Source organism: Equus caballus, chromosome 8 (assembly GCF_041296265.1).
Source record: "Equus caballus isolate H_3958 breed thoroughbred chromosome 8, TB-T2T, whole genome shotgun sequence".
In the NCBI taxonomy this organism is placed as follows: Eukaryota; Metazoa; Chordata; class Mammalia; order Perissodactyla; family Equidae; genus Equus; species Equus caballus.
This window is the reverse complement of record NC_091691.1, coordinates 31,108,504-31,125,766: the sequence shown is the minus strand read 5'-3', so window position 1 is coordinate 31,125,766 and position 17,263 is coordinate 31,108,504. Positions and strand designations below refer to the sequence as shown.

At 44.8% G+C, this 17,263-nt stretch overlaps 1 pseudogene; it reads left to right on the top strand.

The window, feature by feature from the left end:
* Positions 1 to 340: 340 nt before the first annotated feature.
* LOC100062511 (sec1 family domain-containing protein 1 pseudogene) lies at positions 341 to 16,588 on the top strand (annotated as a pseudogene).
* The last annotated feature ends 675 nt before the right edge of the window (positions 16,589 to 17,263 follow it).

Here is a 17,263-nt window from a genome sequence, read left to right as displayed (position 1 = left end):
GGAGGGCAGAGACGAGACGGGGTGGGTCAGGAGTCGCCACGTCTGCCCCTGGATGGGGCGGGGGAGCCGTGACACGGCGTCCAATGAGGACAAAAGCAGGTCTGGGCTGTGAGAGCTGCAGAGGGCGCCCCCCACCCCCACACCCCATGCCTGGCGGCCCCAGACCCACACAATTCTGTGTTCTGGAGGAGATTCGACGACTTTCCAGAAGTCTTCTTTCCTGTACCTTCTCCTACCACGTGGGCAGAGGGTGCTCCGTGACCCTGACATGGGGTGCAGCCAGGTGACGTGTTTTGACCCATGGCAGACGGATGCCAACTCAGGCTTGAAAAGCTCTGCCATGGTTGGAAGTGAGAAGAGCCTGCCGGCCAGCTTGCTGGTCCAGGAGGACAACAGACACGTGGAGCTGACCCAGGCCTGCATGCTGAAGGGGGCTGCCCGGCTGAGCCTCACCTGGCCTTGCCGTCTCCATCGCACCTTTGACGGGCGAGCCCTGCCGAGGTCAGCTGGTTCGGGCAGCGGATGCCCCTCCGGCTGTGTCTTGCCTGCGGCACTGCCGCGAGGGCCATCTGTTCCGAGGGCTGTGACTGCAGCGTAAGGTGATGGTTACAGGCCCCAGGCCTGGGGCTCCATCCAGCTCCACGCGTGTTACAAGCACGCGGGTAGATGGGACAGCAGGTCAAGATCCAGTTCCAGCGCTGCCAACCTCTGCGCCCTGACAGACACTCACCTCTCTGATTCCCTGTCCTCGTCGTAAATAATAATCATCATCCCTCACAGGCTCCTGGTGAAGAGTAAGTGTCTGGACATGTGTGGAGCGGTAGGAACAATGTGTACACACAGTCACCGTCGGTGCTGCTGCAGTAGCTGCATCGGATGCTGGTGGTCCTTCAATGCCAGCTGAGAGTCGGGGCCTCGTCTCACAGACCCGCCTTTCCCCAGCGTCCTCTGCACAGTCACATTCAACAGGATGAGCGAAAGGATTCTGATCAAACATTTGAGAATCACAGGATTAAACCAGGTCAATCAAGTTCTTTCCCACAGAGCACGTCAGCGCCTCTCACGTGGTGAGGAACACTGTCCGGGAGGGGCCGGCTTGTCGGGGATTAATGCATGGCTTTGCAGAGCATTTCTTATGGCTGGAAAAGAGTGAAATAAACCTAGAAAACCCTGCGCTGTGTCCTCCTGTCACTGAGTGAGCTGCCTCCTGCTCGAGTCCCTGCAAATGAAGTTACTGTGCAATTTACAAAATGGGGAAAAGGAAACACTCCCTTTCCAGCACAGGAGCCCGACGGGGCAGCTGCTTCCTTTACCTCTGAGGGCAGCTCAGAAATCGGTTAGCTCTGGTTTGTCAAGTGTTTACAGGCCTTGCCCCGCCCCCCGCCTTGTTAGCAGCGATGCTCTGACTTTGGAACATCTTTGCACCAGCTCAGAGCTCCTCCTATCAGACTGAGGAGCCGTCAGTGTGAGCCGGAAGTCGCCGCCCTTGAACAGCTGGACCAGCTTCTGCCCTGTCAGGGAGAAGGCCCTGAGCGACAGCTCTCCAGCATGATGCGTAGGAAATAAAGTCTCCCCAGACAAGTTGAAACACATCTTCTTTCCATAGGGTTTTCTTCTGAGGGTGCACACTTAGCCAAATTCTACAATTTTAAAAATTGAACCTGTGAATGACTAGTTCTGCTAGTCCTGCTTCCAGAGAGCTCAGGCGTGGAAAGCTGTCCCAGCCACTCTCGGGGTCCATGCAGAAATCACCGCCACACTGAGCATGTTGTGCCTCCGACGGCCATCTCCAGAGGCCGAACATCTCTGCAATAAAGGACCGTCCACGCTGCTGAGACCAACACACCCGGAGAAAAGTGAGCGGTCAGTCCGCCCACAAATGCTGCATAGTTTGGCCTTTTCGTCCCAGGCGTCTTCACTGAGAGATGGCCGGTCCAGACAGTCAATGCTGAGGGCGGGCTGGGTTCAGCCCCGGCAGGCTGGAGTTAGCGCTCGACTCGTCTGAGAAATTCCCTGAATTTCCCACTTTGCTTTTATTTTCTATTTTTTACCACTTTATTGAGTTTGTGTTGACTTAAAATAAAAGGCACATACTGATAGTTTTGGACGTATGTGAATCCACGTGAAACCATCACCACAGTGAAAATAATGAGCATATTCATCACCTCCAAATTTCCTCCTTCGTTTTTGTCACCCCCCTCCTGCCTGCTAACTAACGCCCTGCCTGCTCTCACTATAACCTCTTTTTGTTTTCTAGAATTTCATATAAATCCTACTGGTCATACTCATTTTGTGTGGCTTCTTTGTTAAAAATTATGTTATTGAGGTCATATTGGTTCATAATATTGTGTAATTTCAGGTGTACATTATTATATTTCAGTTTCTGTATAGACTGCATGGTGCCCACCACCAATAGTGTAGTGTTTATCTGTTACCATACATGTATGCCCCTTTACCCCTTTCACCCTCCCCCCCTTCCTTTCTGGTAACCACCAATCTGTTCTCCTTATCTATGTGTTGTTTGTTTATCTTCCACATATGAGTGAAATTATATGGTGTTTATCTTTCTCAGTCTGGCTTATTGCACTTAATGTATACCCTCAAGGTCCATCCATGTTGTTGCAAATGGGACGATTTTGTCTTTTTTATGGCTAAGTAGTATTCCATTGTATATTTATTCCACATCTTCTTTATCCATTCATTTGTTGATGGCCACTTGGGTTGCTTCCACATCTTGGCTATTGTGAATAATGCTGCAATGAACATAGGGCTGCATAGGTCTCTTTCCATTGTTGATTTCAAGTTCTTTGGATAAATACCCAGTAGTGGGATAGCTGGATCATATGGTATTTCTATTTTTAACTTTTTGAGAAAGCTCTGTACTGTTTTCCGTAGTGGCTGCACCAGTTTCAATTCCCACCAGAAGTGTATGAGGGTTCCCTTTTCTCCACATCCCCTCCAATATTTGTTATTTTTTTGGCTTGGTAATTATAGTCATTCTAATGAGTGTAAGGTAATATCTCATTGTAGTTTTGATTTGCATTTCCCTAATAATTAGTGATGTTTAACATCTTTTCGTGTGTCTGTTGGCCATCTGTATATCTTCTTTGGAAAAATGTCTGCTCACATCTTCTGCCCAATTTTTGACTGGATGTTTGTTTTTTTGTTGTTGAGTTGTATGAGTTCTTTATCTATTTTGGAAATTAACCCCTTGTTGGATATATGACTTGCAAATGTTTTCTCCCAGCTGGTGGGTTGTCTTTTCATTTTTTTCATGGCTTCCTTTGCCTTGCAAAAGCTTTTTAGTCTGATGTAGTACCATTTATTAATTTTTTCTTCTGTCCTCCTTGCCTGAGTAGATATGGTATTCAAAAAGATGCTGCTAAGACTGATGTCAAAGAGTGTTCTGCCTATATTTTCTTCTAGGAGTTTTATGGTTTTAGGTCTTACATTCATGTCTTTAATCCATTTTGAGTTAATTTTTGTGTGTGGTGCAAGATAATGGTCTACTTTTGTTCTTTTGCACGTGGCTATCCAGTTTTCCCAACACCATTTGTTGAAGAGACTTTCCTTTCTCCATTGTATGTCCTTGGCTCCTTTGTTGAAGATTATCTGTCCATAGATGTGTGACTTTATTTCTGGTCTTTCAACTCTGTTGCATTGATCTGTGTGTCTTTTTCTTCTGCCAGTACCATGCTGTTTTGATCACTACGGCTTTGTAGTATATTTTGAAGTTAGGGATTGTGATGCTTCCAGCTTCTTTTTTCTCAGGATTGCTTTGGCTGTTCAGGGTTTTTTTTGTGTGTGTGTGTGAGGAAGATTGGCCCTGAGCTAACATTATTGCCAATCTTCCTCTTTCTGCTTGAGGAAGATTGTCCCTGAGCTAACATCGGTGGCAGTCTTCCTCTATTTTGTTTGTGGGATGCTGCCACAGCACGGCTGATGAGTGGTGTGTAGGTCTGTGCTGGGATCTGAACCTGTGAACCCCAGGCCGCTGAAATAGAGTGCACAGATTTAACCGCTATGTCACTGGGCCAGCCTCTGTTCGGGATCTTTTGCTGTTCCATATAAATTTTAGGATTCTTTGTTCTATTTCTGTGAAGAATGTCATTGGGATTTTGATTGGGATTGCATTGAATCTGTAGATTGCTTTAGGTAATATGGACATTTTAACTACGTTTATTCTTGTAATCCATGATCATGGAATATCTTTCAATTTCTTTATGTCTTCGATTTCTTTCAATAATGTTTTATAGTTTTCAGTGTATAGGCCTTTCACCTTCTTAGTTAAATTTATTCCTAGATATTTTCTTCTTTTTGTTGAGATCGTAAATGGTATTCTATTCTTGACTTCTCTTTCTGCTAGTTTGTTATTAGTATATAGAAATGCAACTGATTTTCAGAAGTTGACTTCGTACCTCACAACTTTGCTGTAGTTGTTTATTATTTCTAATAGCTTTCTGGTGGATTCTTTAGGACTTTCTATATATAGAATCATGTCTGCAAACAGCAAGAGGTTCACTTCTTCCTTTTCAATTTGGATTCCTTTTATTTCTTTTACTTGTCTAATTGCTCTGGCCAAAATCTCCAGTACAGTGTTGAATAAGAGTGGTGAGAGTGGACACCCTTGTCTTGTTCCTGTTCTCAGAGGGATGGCTTTCAGTTTTTCCTCATCAAGTATGATGTTGGCTGTAGGTTTGACATATATAGCCTTTATTATGTTGAGGTACTTTCCTTCTATCCTCATTTTATTGAGTTTGTGTCACAAGTGGATGTTGGATCTTGTCAAATGCTTTCTCTGCATCTACTGAGATGATCATGTGATTTTTATTCCTCATTTTATTAATGTGGTGTATCACATCGATTGATTTGCAGTTGTTGGACCATCTCTGGATCACTGGTATAAATCCCACTTGATCATGGGGTATGATCATTTTAATGTGTTGCTGTATTTGGTTTGCCCATATTTTGTTGAGAATTTTTGCATCTATGTTCATCAGTGATTTTCCTTTTTTTGTGTTGTCCTTGTCTGGTTTTGGTATCAGGGTAATGTTGGCCTCATAGAATGAGTTAGGAATCATTCCATCTTCAATTTTTTTGGAATAGTTTGAGAAGGATAGGTATTAAATCTTCTTTGGATGTTTGGTAGAATTCTCTGGAGAAGCCATCTGGTCCCAGACTTATGTTTTTTGGGAAGTTTTTTGATTGCTGTTTCAATCTCTTTACTTGTGATTGGTCTATTCAGATTCTCTATTTTTTCTTGATTCTGTTTTGGGAGGTTGTATGAGTCTAAGAATTTATCCATTTCTTCTAGGTTTGTGGGCGTATAGTATTTCACAGTATTCCCGTATTATCCTTTGTATTTCTGTGGTATCCATTGTAATTTCTCCTTTTCATTTCTAATTTTATTTGAGCCTTCTCTCTCTTTTTCTTAGTGAGTCTCACTGAGGGTTTGTCAATTTTGTTTATCTTCTCAAAGAAACAGCTCTTAGTCTCATTGATCCTTTCTACTCTTTTTTTAGTCTCTATTTAATTTATTTCTGCTCTAATATTTATTATTTCCCTCCTTCTACTGACTTTGGGCTTCATTTGTTCTTCTTTTTCCAGTTCTGCTAGGTGTAGTTTAAGATTACTTATTTGATATTTTCTCATTTGTTGAGGTGGGCCTTTATTGTTATCAATTTCCCTCTTATAACCACTTTTGCTGCATCCAACAAAAATTGGTATGTTTATTTTCATTTTCATTTGTCTCCAGGTATTTTTTGATTTCTCTTTTGATTTCTTCATTGATCCAATGGTTGTTCAGTAGCATGTTGTTTAATCTCCACATATTTGTGACTTTCATAGCTTTTTTCTTGTAGTCAATTTCTAGTTTCATAGCATTGTGGTCAGAAAAGATGCTTGATATGAGTTCAAGCTTCTTAAATTTATTGAGGCTTGCCTTGTTTCCCAACATATGATCTCTCTTTGAGAAGGTTCCATGTGCACCTGAGAAGAATGTGTATTCTGCTGTTTTTGGATGGAATTCCACATATATATAGATAGATATCTATCTATCTATCTATCTATCTATCTATCTATCTATCTATTAAGTCCATCTGGTCTAGGTTTTCATTTAAGTCCACTATTTCCTTGTTGGCTTTCTGTCTGGAAGATCTATCCATTGATATAAGTGGGGTGTTGAGGTCCCCTACTATTATCGTGTTGCTGTTAATTTGTCCCTTTAGGTCTTTAACAGTTGCTTTATATACTTTGGTGCTCCTGTGTTAGGTGCATATATATTCGTAAGTGTTATGTCCTCTTGGTGGGAAGTCCCTTTCATCATACTGCCCCTCTTTGTCTCTCATTGTCTTTTTATATCTTGAAGTCTGCTTTGTCTGATATGAGTATGGCAACACTTGCTTTCTTTTGTTTGCCATTTGTTTGGAGTATCATCTTCCATCCCTTCACTCTGAGCCTATGTTTGTCTTTAGAGCTGAGATGTGTTTGCTGGAGGCAGCATATTTTTGGGTCTTGTTTTTTAATCCATCCAGCCACTCTGTGTCTTTTGATTAGAGAATTCAATCCATTAACGTTTAGAGTGATTATCAATATGTGAGGCTCAATATTGCCATTTTATCTCTTGTTTTCCAGTTATTCTATATTTCCATTGTTTCTCTTCCTTTGTATTTCTGATTGCCATTTCATTTTGGTGGTTTTATGTGGAGATTTTCTCAGTTTTCTCTTTTTTATGAATTGTGGCTCTGCCCTGATTTTTTGTTTAGTGGTTACTGTGAGGTTTGTATAAAAGATTTCATAGGGCCAGCCCCATGGCATAGTGGTTATGTCCAGTGCATTCCACTTCAGTGGCCCAGATTTGAGGGTTTGCATCCTGGGCATGGACCTACACCACTCCTCAAGCCAAGCTGTGGTGGTGACCCACATACAAAATAGAGGAAGATTGGCACAGATGTTAGCTCAGGGCTAATCTTCCTGAAGCAAAAAAAGAGGAAGATTGGCAACAGATGTTAGCTTAGAGCAAATATTCCTCATTAAAAAAAGACAACCAAAAACAAAAGATCTCATAGATGAGATAGTACATTTTCTGATAGCCTCTTATCTCCATTCACCGAAGCAGGTTCCATCCCTTTCCTCTTCCCCTTTTGAGTTATTGTTGTCACAAATTATCCTGCTTTGTTACTAAATTGAAGTGTTTATAGTTACTTTTGATGTGTTCCTTCCCTTTATCTTTTAAGTTATAAGTATTTGCTACCCTGTTTTGAAAGAGATCTGTAGTTTTCTGATTTTTTCTGTCTATCTCCTTGCTCAAAGCTTTGTAGACCTTTGCCTTTTTGTTTCAAGTATGAGGGCATCCTTCATCATTTCTTGTAGGGGAGGTCTAGGCAATGAACTCCCTTAGCTTTTGTTTATCTTGGAAAACTTTTGTTTCTCCATTGTATCTGAAGGATAGTTTTGCTGCATAGAATATTCTTGGCTGAAAGTTTTTATCTTTCAGTATTTTAAATATGTCATTCCATTCTCTCCTAGAGTATAAGATTTCTGCCAAGGAATCTACTGAAAGCCTGATAGGGGTTTCTTTGTAGGTTATCTTCTACCTTGCTGCTCTTAATATTTTCCTTTGCTGTTGGCTTTGCCAGTTTTCCTAATATATGCCTTGGAGAAGGTCTTTTAGCAGTGATGTGATTAGGAGTTCTATTGTCTTCATGTATTTGTAAGTCTGGCTCCTTCTCCAGGTTTGGGAAGTTCTCAGCTATTATTTCTTTGAACAAGCTCTCTGCTCCTTTCTCCCTCTGGAATACTCACAATCCTTATGTTGCATTTCCTAATTGAGTTGGATATTTCTTGAAGAATTCCTTCATTTTTAAAAAATCTTAGCTCTCTCTCCTCCCGCATCTGAAGCATTTCTATATTTCTATCCTCTAAGTCACTAATTTTTTTCTCCATAACATTAGCTCTATTTTTTAAGGATTCTAGATTTAAAAAAAAAATCTCATTGTGTTCTTCATATCCAGAATTTCTGCTTGCTTATTTTTTATAGTTTCAATCTCTTTGGTGAAGTAGTCCTTCTTCTTATTAATGTTGTTCCTGAGCTCATTGAACTGTCTTTCAGAGTTTTTTGTAACTTGTTGAGTTTCTTTATGATTGCTATTTTGAATTTTCTATCATTTAGATTGTAAATTTTTGTGACTTCAAGGTTGGTGTTGGAGATTTGTCATTTTCCCTCTGCTCTAAGTTTTTGCTGTAGTTTCTCATGGTATTTGATGAATTAATCTTTTACTGGTGCATTTGGTAGTATCAGCTCTCAGATTCCACCTGCTATCTCTAGGGGGAAGCAGGAGCTGTGTTTCTGATCCCACCCTATCTGCTAGAAGTTGTGCAGCTATGGTGTGCCCATGGGCTGCGAAAGCATTTTCACCCAGGCTCAGGGCTGCTTCTGCACCAAGGTGCTTTCCCACTTGTGGGGCTGCAGCAGTACTATGGGCACTCATGTTGGCCAGGAAAGCATTTGCATGCATGTGTATTTCTTCCACCACCTGTTCTTACAGTCACCCTGGCCTCTCTGCTTGGTCAGTGGGGCTTCTTTGCAGGGTCTGAGCCTGGGCCACTCATTGGGACTGCAGTGGCAGGGTGGGCTCTCCCACTAGCTGGGAAAGCATTTGCACATGGGCCCAGGGCTGCCAGGGAAGGGTAGGGGAGTGCTCACCTATTTCCACCACTTACTGGGGGGGCCAGTCTATCCACCTACAGATGTATAGCTGTGTAGGTCTCTCTGGTGTCCTGTTGTGCTGTGTAGGTATCTTCTGTTTGTCAATGAATGTCCATTAGTTGTAGTTCAAAGGGGGAGAGATAAAGAGAAGAGCTCGCTCTGCCATGTTGCTGACATCAAAACCTCTGCTCTGATTTTTTTGTTTATTGGATACCATGAGGTTTGTATAATAGATCTCACAGATGAGATAGTCCATTTTCTCATAGCTTCTTATTTCCATTAGCCTAAGCAGGTTCTGTCCCTTTCCTCTTCTCCTTCTGAGTTATTGTTGTCACAAATTATTCTTTTTTGTTTTGTTAGTTTGTGACTAGATTGAAGCATTTATAGTTATTTTTGATGCTCTCCTCTTTATCTTTTGTGTTACAGTTAATTGTTTGCTAATCTATTCTGATAGACAGCTGCAATTTTCTGATCTTGTCTTTCTATTTATCTTCTTGCTCAAAGCCTTATAAACCTTTGCTTTTTTGTTTCAGGTTGGAGGGCTCCCTTCATCATTTCCTTTAAGGCAGGGCTAGTGGCAATGAACTCCCTTAGCCTTTGTTTATCTTGGAAAGCTTTCATTTTTCCATCATGTCTGAAGGATAATTTCAATGGGTAGAGTATTCTTGGCTGATAGTTTTGTCTTTCAGTATTTCAAATATATCTTAGCCTGTAGGGTTTCTGCTGAGAAATCCACTGAAAGTCCAGTGGGGTTTCCTTTGTAGGTGATTTTCTTCTGTCTTGCTGCTCTTAATATTTTTACTTTGTCATTTCCTTTTGACAGTTTTACTAATATATGCCTTGGAGAAGGTCTTTTTGCATCAATGCAATTAGAAGTTCTACTGGCTTCAGGTACTTGTAAGTCCAGTTACTTCCCCAGGTGTGGGAAGTTCTCAGCTATTATTTCTTTGAACAAACTCTCTGTTCCTTTCTCCCTCCCTTCTCCCTCTGGAATACCTATAATCCTTATGTTACTTTTCCTAATTGATTTGAATATTTCTCAAATAATTTCTTCATTTAAAAAAATCTTAGTTCTCTCTCGTCCTCCACCTGAAGCATTTCTATATTTCTATCTTCTAATTCACTAATTCTGCCCTCCACAGGATCTGCTTTATTTTGTATGGTTTCTACATTATTTTTTATCTCATTAATTGTGTTCTTCATATCTGGAATTTCTGTATAGTTTTTTTTAAGGGCTTCAATCTCTTTGGTGAAGTATTCCTCTGTTCATTAACTTTATTCCTGAACTCATTGAACTGTCTTTCTGGGTTTTCTTGTAACTCACTGAGTTTCTTTATCATAACTATTTTGAATTCTCTATCATTTAGATTATAATCTTCTGTGACTTCAGGATTGGTTGCTGGAGACATCATTTTCCTTCTGTTCTGCAGTGTTACTCTAGTTCTTCATGGTGTTTGATGAATTGATCCTCTGCTGGTACATTTGTGGTAGTATCAGGTTGCAGATTCCACCAGGCACCACTTCGGGGGGTCGGGGGGTGGGGGTGGGGGACAACAGGTGCTGTGTTTTCTGATCCTGCACCATCTGCTGGTAGTTGTGCCTATCTGTCTGCTCTCTGTCCCCACAGGCTGGCCACAGCTCGGGGAGTTGAACTCATGTGGGTGGGGCCTCTGTGCTTGGTGGGAAGGTTGTGGCTGGGTGCTGCACTTGGTGGGTGGGTTGCTTTCATGCTGGCAGGGGCCTCTGCACTTGGCAGGTGGGTCTAGCTGAGCTGCCGTGGTAGGTTGGTGGGGCACCTTCATGGGGGCTAAGCTGCTGCCACTCAGTGGATGGTGTTTGCATGGGCAGGGCTGCCTCAGTAGGTGAGTGCACCTGCGTGCTGGGCTACCACTCTGAAAGTATTTGCACATGGGCTTGGCTGCCTCTGCTCCCACTCAGTTGCACTGGCTGCTGTGTGCGGATCCGCAACCTGGATCACAGCTGCCAGGGAGAGGGAGGGGTCTGCTCACCTAGTTGTACAGCTTCCTGGGGACCCAGTCTGGCCACCTTCAGATGTATGTCTATGTGGATCTCTCAAGCATCCTGTTGTGTTGTGTAGGGAATCTTCTGTTGGTTAATGAATGTCTGTTGAGTTGTAACTTAGAGGGGAGAGACATAGGGAACAACTCACTCTGCCATGATGCTGATGTCACTCTTCTGTGTCTTCTTTTACTCAAAATAACTGTTTTGACATCATCCATGTAGTTGTGTGTGCCAACATTTCATTCTTTTCATTGCTGCTGGACTATCTAGTCCACACACAGGCATGCCAAAACGCACATTTATTTTCCCACAACTGGACTTATTTTGTATCTTGAGCCAGTGTTATGACTGATGCAAAAAATGTAATTTAGTCAATTTGAGGAAAGTCAGGCAAGACCAAAGTGATGTGGTAGAAGGGGGTGTGAGGAGGAGCTTCGTAGACGTAACGAGAGGGACCTAAGTGTGTGTGTGTGTGTGTGTGTCCTGGTGTGATCCCTAATCAGGAGTCTGGGCCCCAGGGAGCCTGCTGGGCTCTCGGCAGCAGGGGCTGTGTTCCCTCCCCTCCTGGAGCCCAAGGAGGGGACATTGCCCAGGCCCGGCCCTGGCACTGCCCCCCTGCTGACAGGAGAGCTGACAACCACCAGGGGGAGGAGATGGGGGACAACAGGGCCTTGTCCCTGCAGCCTGAAAACCCCTCCTGGGCCCCCAACCCCATCTCCCTCCTAAATCTAGCTGGCTGTATCAGGATGTCCACGGGCAGGGAAGGTGGAGAGGAACTTTCCAGAGCCTTTCTCAGCCCCATGATGGAAACGGGTGCAGCCTTGAGACAGGCTCATAGGGGTCAGCATGCACAGTGCACACCCACTGCTGGGGGTCCTGCTAAGGGGCAGGCGTGGGACCCAGAGTCACTCAGTGTGTCTCAGTGTGATGTCAGAACATCAGGGAACCCTGAGGGACCCACACAGGGAGCCGTCCAGTGGATGGAGGACAGCGCTTGGCAGCAGTGGGGCGGTGAGCAGGGCTGGGTGAGGAAATGTTTGTGACATGATCTCGTTTCAGCATAAATGAGGCTGCACAGATTACACGCATCAGTGTGTGTTCCTTTTAGACAAAGTTAGAAATGGAAGAGAAGCAGTATCCATTGTTAACGTGATTCGTCTCTGAGGATAGAATTTTGGGTGATCACACTTTCTTTCTCTGTGACTCTCAGGATTTTCTGATCCCCCCACTGATGTGCATCCTTCATGCAACTAGACAGATAGGAAGCTTTTAAAAATTGGCTTTGCTTCCTGGCACCTTCCTCCTGGGCACATCTCTCGTGAGAATGGCCTCTGGGTTTTCCCGTCTTGGTGAAATGCGTGTACATCATCTCTCACTAGCACAGCAGAGGCCACGAAAAAGTCAATGAAAACAGCAGGTGGACTGCACCACAGACATCTAACCACAACTTGAATTTCAGAATGTGTCAACGGTCTTGTCTGTGCACAAACTCTAGTTTGTCTCATGTTTTCATCCATGAACTAAAATAATCTAAGATTGAATAATCCTCAGCTAATTTATACTTGCCCTCAGAGTAAATTAATTCCCTTTTTAATTAATGATTTCATTACAGCAGAATTATATTTTTTAAATGTGTGACTCGGGCAAATATTAAAAGTGTTGGGTTCCCCAATTCACACTGGCTAAGGTAGGGGTGGAGTCAGCTCAGAGGGTGGGGGCCAGGTCAGAAGGGTGGGGCCAGGATTCAGGGACAAGGCTAAGTAAGAGGTGGAGGGACCATGTCAGAGGGGTGCAGTCATGTCAGAGAGGTGAAGTCAGGCTGGAGGGGCAGGGCCATGCCTGAGAGGTGGGGCCCATGCTGTCCTTTAGTGGGGAAGGGCCAGACAAAGTGATGTCCATGGACAGGGCTCCATGGGTCTCAGCCCTTCTTTCAGTGCTTTCATCTCCACCATCTTTCTTATTGACCTCGAGAGAAATGGGGTGAATTCACCTCTGCACAGTCCATGACACACTGTGTATATCCTTTGTCTGCATGTGGATTCTATCTGATTTTATTTCTTTATTCCCCTTTAATCCCATTCCTCATCTCGTTCCAGTCCCACTCTTAGGAAATCATAAAGCTGTTTTCATTAGTATCTTTTCTTTATTGAAATTTTCTCTTATTTATTTATTTATTTAAAGATTGGCCCTGAGCTAACATCTGTTGCCAATCGTCTTTTTTTTCCTTCTTCTCCCCAAAGGCCCCCAGTACCTAGTTGTATATTCTAGTTGTGGGTCCTTCTGGCTGTGCTATGTGAGACACCACCTCAGCGTGGCTTGATGAGCAGTGCTAGGTCTGTGCTCAGGATCCGAACTGGTGAAACCCTGGGCCACCAAAGCTGAGTGTGTGAACTTAACCACTGGGCCACGGGGCTGGCCTCTATCTTATTTATTTGAAAGTGTTTGTTGAGACTCTTTCCTAAGACTTTATCCTTATGAAATCCTTGAACTGTGTTTAATGACTGTTTTTTTTATTTGAATGTGTTCTTGCAAAACGTCCATTGCTGTCTTGTGGGCATATAATTTAAATATACATCAATGGTACTGTGTTAAATGTTTCATTCTGTTTATGACAGTTTTTCTTTTTACAGATGATTATGTGTTGAGCATATGCTCCTGTTGCTGAGTACACAGTAGCTCTATGTTTCTCATGGCTGCATCATGCTCCAAGGCTGCATTCTCCTCATTTTCCCTCTCCAGGCTCCCAGGACGGTACCCACACCACGATCAGAGAGCAGCCTCTTACTATTCCCTATGGACCTGTGAGAACATCTCCCTGGGCATGTGCTGGAAGGATAGAGGACAGCATCCCCCCTGCACTACCTGCTCCCCACAGACCCCAGGGTCCCACACACCTGTCAGCAGAGACCCTGGGCTATGGGAGGCCCCTGGCGGGGGAGCAATAGTTCTGGTACAGAGGCCTCCTCTTTAAAGGGGACCCCCCCCCCCCCCACAGGTCTGGTCCAGAGTCACATCTAAACAGGCAGCTGACACTGCAGAGGACAGGAAGGGGCAGCTCAGGTCACTCCAGGTAGAGTTACCAGTAAATAAAGATACAGGATGCCAGTTCAGTTTTAATTCCAGGTAAATAACAGGTCATGTTTAGCCTCTATAGGCCCCATGCTGGTGTGTCCTAAACACATGGGGGCCTGTGAGGAGGGGGATGGGCCAGGGGCCAGGGGCCACCCCTTGTGATGCTCCCTGAGCCCTGAACGCAGACCACCTGAGTGGGGTGGGGGTGACCCAGTGCCAGGAGACCCTGGGAAGGAAAAGCACTTAGCTGACGCGTTAAAACATGCCGGTGCTGCACTCCTCTCCCTGGAAGCTGCTCTGTGGGTGGAGAACAAAGCAGAGCCTACAGTGAAGGGGTGAGTGAGGCAGAGAAATCCTGTCTTTCAGCTGGAAGTGCCTGGGGCAGGTGTCCCTGCTGATGAGAAGAGGGAGAGAGGAGTAGGGGGAGGGGAGAGGAAGCGCAGGTCTCTGCAGGGCAGGAGTCGGGGAGGACGTGGGCCCTCAGGAGGCCTGGCCACAGGGAGATGAGCAATTCTTCTGAGTAGGAGGAAAGAAGTTAAGGTGGTTGGGAGCTTCTGGGTTGGTGAAAGCGGTGGAAATTCAGGGACAGTGGTGCTCAGAGAAGGCATGGAAGCTCCATGACCCTTCCCTATGCATGCCTTCCATCTGGCTGTTCCTGAGTTATAGCTTTTTATAATAAACCAGTAAGCTAGATCTTCAAAATCAATTCTATGAATCAGACTATTTAAACTTTATTTCTGCTATTTCAAGAAGTAAACTGGGGGCCAGCCCCATGGCCCACTGGTTAAGTTTGTGTGCTCTACTTTGGCAGCCCAGGGTTTCACCAGTTCGGATCCTGGGCACGGACATGGCACCACTCATCAAGCCATGCTGAGGTGGCATCCCACATAGCACAACCAGAAGGACCTACAACTAGAATATACAACTATGTACTGAGGGGCGTTGGGGAGAAGAAGAAGAAAAAAAGACTGGCAATAGATGTTAGCTCAGGGCCAATCTTTAAAAAGAAAAAAAGAGAAGTAAACTGGAAGACACTGCAAATGCAAAATTTGTAGCTAGTGCAGTAACACAAGTAGCCAAAGTTTTTGATCAGTATCTCAATTTTATTACTTTGGAAAATAATGTCCTTGTATTATGTAATCAAGATAAGGCAATGGTTCCAGTTGTGCCCTGACCAGTCCAGATAGCACAGACATGGTGATGGAGCTGTTCCAGGCACTGTTGCTGACAACTTCTCCTGCTTTTTTCACCCTGGGTACTGTTCCTATAAACAGATGTTCAAGAGGAACAGCAGCAGAAATGAGAGCAGTGAAAGTAGATAAGAAACTTAGGGAAAATCTAAGAGATGCACGAAATAGTCCTCTCCCAGGAGGCACTTGGAGCTGGCTGAGCCCACCCCACGGGCCTTTGTTCATCCCGTGGACGGAAACAGGGATCGGCAACTCCTGTACTGCGTCCAGCTGGGCCTTGGCGCATGGTGCACTGGATTCCACTTAGACTTAATTTGGAAGAAACTTCAGGAGTGGAAGATTCTCTATGATGCTGGACCACGAAGAAAAAACAAGAAGTCTTACGATTTAACTGAAGTTGAGAAATTTTGGCAGAAACATAAGGGAAGTCCATTCCCATAAGTTGCAGAATCAGTTCAGCAGGAACTGGAATCTTCCAGAGCACAGGAGGATGAGGTCAAATGACTTAAATGCATTGTGGCACTAGAGGGGGGAGATGAAGGAGCCCTGAGTTCGCTTTCTGACGAGACTCCTAAGCTAACATCAGCTGCGATTCCTTGCCAGAACTCCGTGGGAAAAAAAGACATTGCTCTCCAGACAAGCGTTGCCGGTGCTGTCTTAGAACAGAGAAAGGTGAGAAAACTGGATGCACATTTTGAAGATGAATAAGAAATAATGAGCAAAACTCCTCTGGACAAATCTCTTTTGGGTATAATGTCAGACCCTGGTGCAGGAACTCCAGAAGACAACAGAAGCTGTTTCTTATCTGTTATATGAGCAAGCACCTTCTGAGGCTGACTTAGAGTAATACAAAAAGGCTTTAGCTGACACAGGACGCAACCTAAATCCCTTACAATATATCAAACAGCGGAAGGCTTTTGCCCAGATGGCCTCAGCTCCTGCAGCTATGGCAACACCACCACTAAATGCTGGCTCTCTTACCATGAGGCCTGAATACAGGATCCTGGTTTGTGGTGGAAGGAGGGAAGAACCTGGTACTGAAACGGCAAAATCCACCTGTTACTCGTATTTTAGACAATCTCATGGAGAGGAAGTCAAACTCTAAAACTGATGACTACAGATATTTTAAGCCCAAAATGCTGCAGGGCAAAGACGGCTCAGTTCCAAGGAATCCATGCCAAGAGGCAGTTGCTTGGGAGGAGGCAACTACATTGATGGCAACATCTTGTTGACCAATAACGGGGAGACAGGCAAACACATTGTATACAGCTGCGGGGAACTTCTTAATGTGCCACAGCTCATAAAACAGTTGTCACAACTTGGAGAAAAAGGAGAGGCTGCAGTCTGATCAGCCGGGAGAGCCCCCGACACGGCTGTCCACGGTCCCTGGACCTGGATCCCTGCCCCTGCAGTTCTAAGTCACAGGTCCTGTCATTTAGTGCAGCCCGACCCCGTGCACCTGCCGCCCTCTGCGTTAGGCTCCTGATCCCCTCCTGGCAGGTCACTCTTTGATTCCTATTCAGCTTTCATGAGTCCCTCTAACCGTGCTGGTGACAAGTACAGATTAATTTCTCGGCCTGACTTGGATGGTTTTCATCTTCGATTCCTCTGTATCCCCAGGGCAGCTCCAGGCATGTTGGTGTCTTAATTCATCATCTGTGATTTTACAAAGCGATCGCCCAGCGTGGGGACACTTCCACGTCACACATCTCACTGCACAGGCCACACCCAGGCCAGGCAGGACCAGAGTTCAGAGCTGCTTTCTAGGGGCCATCGTCACGGACACCAAGGGGCAGGCCCATGTCTCCTCACAGACGTGCAGTCGGTCTGTCTGCAGTCAAATGGAAGTGGCTGCACTCACTGTGGGCACAGGGGCCTGTAGGTGCACATCTTCTGTGTTGACTGTTGCTCATTCCCTCTGCTTCCAAAACCAAAAGGCCGATTTTGCTTTGGGAAACCACATCTTCCCCCCTTTAGTTCTCACAAACCTCAGGAATTGGTTCCTCCGTGACCCAGGCATTTTACAAAGGGCTGAGCCAGTCAGATCTTCATACTCCCCTGGAGAAAGGCAGAGGGAGTGACTTGCAGGGTGAGAGCATTTCCAAAGTCAGAGCAACTGCAGCCAGCGAAACACAGCCCTGAGTCACTGTGCTGGGCCATCTGGGGGCAGATAAAATACACTCAGTGTATGTGACTTCCCCAAATTCAGATAACCCCCACGTGACCTGGGTTGGGGAAGCCCGTCCCTCCCAGGCTGACTCTCCTCTCAGCT